At 44.7% G+C, this 4764-nt stretch overlaps 1 protein-coding gene across 6 annotated transcripts in view; it reads right to left on the bottom strand.

Moving 5' to 3' along the window:
• Window positions 1-4764, bottom strand: part of LOC116852262 — a 219282-nt gene that overhangs the window by 32981 nt on the left and 181537 nt on the right. The window lies entirely within an intron of this gene.

Consider the following 4764-nt stretch of genomic DNA (forward strand, 5'->3'; position numbering starts at 1 on the left):
CACCACCGTATTCACCTGATTTGGCTCCATGCGACTTCTGGCTATTCAGCAAACTCAAGCGGCCGCTCCGGGGACACCGTTTCGAGTCGATAGAAGAGATTCAAGCCGCTGCGAAGAAGGAGCTAAAGGCCATTCCTGAAATCGATTATTACAACTGTTTCGAAGATTGGAAAATCCGTTGAAATAAGTGTATTATATCAGGGGGGGGGGTTACTTTAAAGGGGACGAAATTGATTTGCAAGAATAAATAAAGAATTTTCGAAATAAATGCAATGTCACCTTACTTTTTGGACACAGTAGTATATTGCCATACTCAACAGAGCGATTCTTTGGTTTATTTCTGTTCCGGAATCGTCTAATAATTTGAGAGTCTCAGCGAAGCGTTGAATGTCGCGCTCGCGGACGTATTGGGGCGCGTCAATGGTCGAGTTCACGAATCACGAAATTCTTCGCGAACGCGGTGTCGCACGTTTTCGATCCTTGACGCGCACTAATACGTCTCATTCGCGATCCTCTTTCGACTACTCGTGTGCGCCGTGTATCGATTAGGATCCGTCGCACCCCCCATTTTGTACCGATCGGAATCTCTATTCGTTTCCTTCTTAAGCCTCTTCTTCTTCCTTTTCTCTCTCTTGGTTAGTAACACGCACTCGAGTAACAAAAATTCGTATTCCGCGTTGCGCCAGTCTTCTGTCGAGTTACCAAAGTGAGTCCGTTAAGTCCGTTAAGTCGATTATCGGCAAAAATGATATAATGTCGTGCCCGCGATATTTTCCGCGTCTCGTTTATGTGAGTTTCGTGTCTGTTTCACGTATGTTTCAGCTGCCGTTATAACCGTACGTATCACCACGTGTTCCGACAATTACGATTTTTCGGACACTCGCTAAGAATCGATCTCGCGAACGATGTGTCGCGCCGTCGCGGTCGGATCTTGATCGCTGCTACTTTCGTTCCCGTCGCGAGAAGATTTCCGTCGCGTACGGAGCTAACGTATATAGCTCTGCCCAAGATTTCCGTCGCGTCCGCGCGCAGCACGTATGGTCAAGGGCAAGATGTCCGTTCGTTCCGTACCGTCATTATCCACCGTTCGTTGAGTTCTTTATTTGCAAAAAGTAAAATAGATTTTTGTCGAGACAAAATTTATTTTACAGACATTTTAAAATAGACTTTTGCAGAGTCGAATAAAGTGCTTGATACCAAATCTCCAGCTGTTAGCAGTCAATCTCTCTTTCCCTCTAGTCCTGATTCAAAAAAAAACCTTGGTAATTAGCGCATTCCCCAACAATTTCAAGTAAAAAAGTTCATATAAACATGTGTCTTAAACGGCTTAGTTTCCGAAATACAGGTGAATGTTCGCAAATGTTTGACAAAATGGTAAATTGCGTTGGAGATATCTTCTTGCATAAATATGCCATGCTTCACGTAAGTTACCATTCGCACAACCGTAAACAAAGTAACAAAGTCAAAGTCAAAGTCATAAAATCAAAAATAGACTTCAGTTCTGTAACGATGCATGTCGTTACGTTACGAAAACAAATGAACGCAGAACATCGCGAATCAAAAGCGCAAGAGGACAACGCGTCCTCTAAAATCGTAAACAGCGCGACCGCCGAACAACCGCGGGAAATAGCGAAACAAGCGAGATTCGAGAAGTATAAAACGCCGCGTAATCGTAATCGCGGGGATTTTCGATCGTCCGCTCTCGAAAGAGAATCAGATCCGATCTACCGCTCCTGAAGGAGAATCCGATTCCGAGTATCCACTCTAAGAGAGACCGTTTCTACTCCGCTCCTGGCAGATTACTGTTCGTCGATTGGGGACTGTAATCACTCCGCCGTCGTTACACGGATACGTGTCATCGACATTCGCTTCTACTCCGCTCCTGGCAGGTTACTGTTCGTCGATTGGCGACTGTAATCACTCCGCTGTCAGCTCACGGATTCGTGATGCCGACACTGATAAAATCCGCGAACCGTCGAATTCCAGGGCTACCAAAGGGCTCAGAGTCGACACTCAGGAAGGGCGCTCCACGCACCTTCCACCACGTAAGCTGAATCGCGCGTTCGCCTTAGAGCGAGCAAGATTCCTACCGGTCTAGTCGCCGCGAGCAGACTCATCATCACCGAGTCGAAGTGACGCTTCGTTGCAGCGTAGCTTCGACACCACGCCTTCAAGATCCACGTTAGGATCATACCGTCGTCACCTCACAGGAACGCAAGACGATCTTCGCAATAATCGAAGCGATCTTCAGAAGGGAGATCGGACGGATTCCGTTACCGCAACACATAGAAGCGTCCGCGGCACCGTTGACCGCATCCGAAATCGTGTCCGAATGAGCCGAGCTCGTTCAATCATAAAGGAAACTCCGAAAGCTCAGGTCCCGTGTACAAGGACCGACAGGCGCATCGTATACACCGAACCGAATCAGATCTTCGCGATAGGAGATCGAAGGGATCGTCGCTAAGGCAATACCCCGCGTGCAGCTACGCTGCAGTCTCACCGATCGTAAACATTGTACGATTCCGAAGCGCAGCTAAAACCGCTGTAAGAAGTTGTCAACCGCGCTTAAAGAGACAAGACGCCGAAAGAAACGTCAACAAGATAAACTCGCGAATACGCGACACTGACATCGTCCGCGTCCCGCGCACCGCGCGTCACGTCTCGCAAACCGGCGTCTAAACAAGCCTCTGTCAGAGGACACAAACGACCAAAACCAACGGCGTCGACACGTATGATTTGATATCCATATTGTATTATCCTATTGTATTTAAATATATTGTACATTATTATTCTTGAAAACATTGTTTCTCAATTATTCCGCTTATCACGAACCCGAACCGACGAGCGATCCGAAACGTAACGCATCGCGGTTACAGTTCTGATGTTGCTGCGGGTCGGTTAGCTTGTGCATACGTTTTCGGGCCAAACTGTTTCAGTCCAAAATCGGTTTCATCATGCCTAAGTTTACAAATTTTGAAATGGCAGATATGCACTTTGCATACGGTCTTGCAAATAGTAACTCACGTGAGGCGTATTTATGCAGAAGGCGTATTTATGCAGAAAGATATCCCAAACGCAATTTACCATGTCGTAAAACATCTGCGAATATTCACCGCTATCATCGAGAAAAAGGTTCTTTTGTAAGGAACACTGTTGACGTTGGAAAGCCTATACAGTTAGAATACCAGTACTATAGGAAGCTGTTCTAAACGAAAAAGATTGTTATCACAAGCACACACGCACACACACACACACACACGCGCGCGCGCGCGCGCACACACACACACGCACGCACACGCACACGCACACGCACACACACACACACACACACAGGGTGGACCAAAAGTCTGGATACACCCAAATATGTCATAAACGATGCATTTTAGAAAAAAATGTTTTAGATAAAAGTTGTAAGGCTTAAAAAAACGCATTCAGCGATAGTAGTTATTTGACATAGAGTGGCGTCGCCAAGGTCAGAACAAAGTCAACTTTGCTTTTTTAAATAGAAATACATATTTTTTATTACGGTATTTTATTTTATGTAAAAAAGCAAACAACTTTTGCTTGAAAAAATTTTTTATACCATCTCTATTTTCTAAGATATTTACGGAAATATCTACAAAAAAACTCATTCTTTGATGCACCCACACTAAGAGAAAAATGTATGATATTCTGAACTATTAGGTGGTAAACTTAGTTCCTGCGGTTTCTTTGTTTAAAAAACTCATTTATTTCGACATCAAAAGCAAAAATACATTAATCGAAGTATTTTCCCTCGCTAGCTATACATTTTTCCCATCTTTCGGGCAACGCGTAGATTCCGCGACGATAGAACGATTGGTCTTTTGATGCAATCCATTCGTCGATCCATTTTCGCACATCCTCGTAATTTCTAAAGTGTGCATCCACCAAGCCGTGCTGCATCGACCGGAACAAGTAATAGTCCGAAACAGCTAAGTCTGGTGAATACGCTGGGTGCGGGAGAACTTCACACTCGAGCTGCATCAGTGTTTCTTTGACGGCTTTGGCAACGTGTGGTCGAGCGTTGTCGTGCAAAAGCATGACTTTACGTCGATTGCTGGCTACTGCTGGCCTTTTTTCCAACAATGCTTCATTCAGACGGTTTAATTGTGATTGATATCGATCCCCCGTGATACTTTCGTTCGGTCTGAGTAGCTCATAATAAACGACGCCGTGCATATCCCACCAAATGCAAAGCATTGCTTTGTGGCCATGAATATTTCTCTTTGGTGTGGATGTCGATGGTTGGCCAGGGTCTACCCATGATTTTCTTCGTTTAGGATTATCGAAGTATATCCATTTTTCATCGCCAGTCACTATGCGCCACAAAAAACTCTTCTTTTTCTGCCTGGCGAGCAGAGAAATAGAGATGTTTAAGCGATTCGCAATGGCATTTGCGGTTAATTCGTGTGGTACCCATTTTCCCTCCTTTTGAATTTTTCCCATTGCATGTAGACGTTTGGAAACAGCCATCGGAGTAACATTTAATGCTGCAGACAATTCTTGGAGCGTTTGAGTAGAGTTTTCGTCCAATAATGCCTGCAAATCGGTGTCTTCAAACTTTTTCGGTTGGCCTGAGCGTTCTTTATCATTGACATCAAAATCACCACTCTTAAATCGCTGAAACCATACTTGGCATGTTCTTTCCGATGGAGCATAATTGCCATAACCTTCGAAAAGCAATTTATGAGCTGCAGCTGCAGTTTTTTTCAAGTCAGAGTAATGAAGCAAAACATGAAACAA

Source organism: Odontomachus brunneus, unplaced genomic scaffold, assembly GCF_010583005.1.
Source record: "Odontomachus brunneus isolate Ranch 3 - 2012 unplaced genomic scaffold, Obru_v1 Obru_scaffold_209, whole genome shotgun sequence".
Lineage (NCBI taxonomy): Eukaryota > Metazoa > Arthropoda > Insecta > Hymenoptera > Formicidae > Odontomachus > Odontomachus brunneus.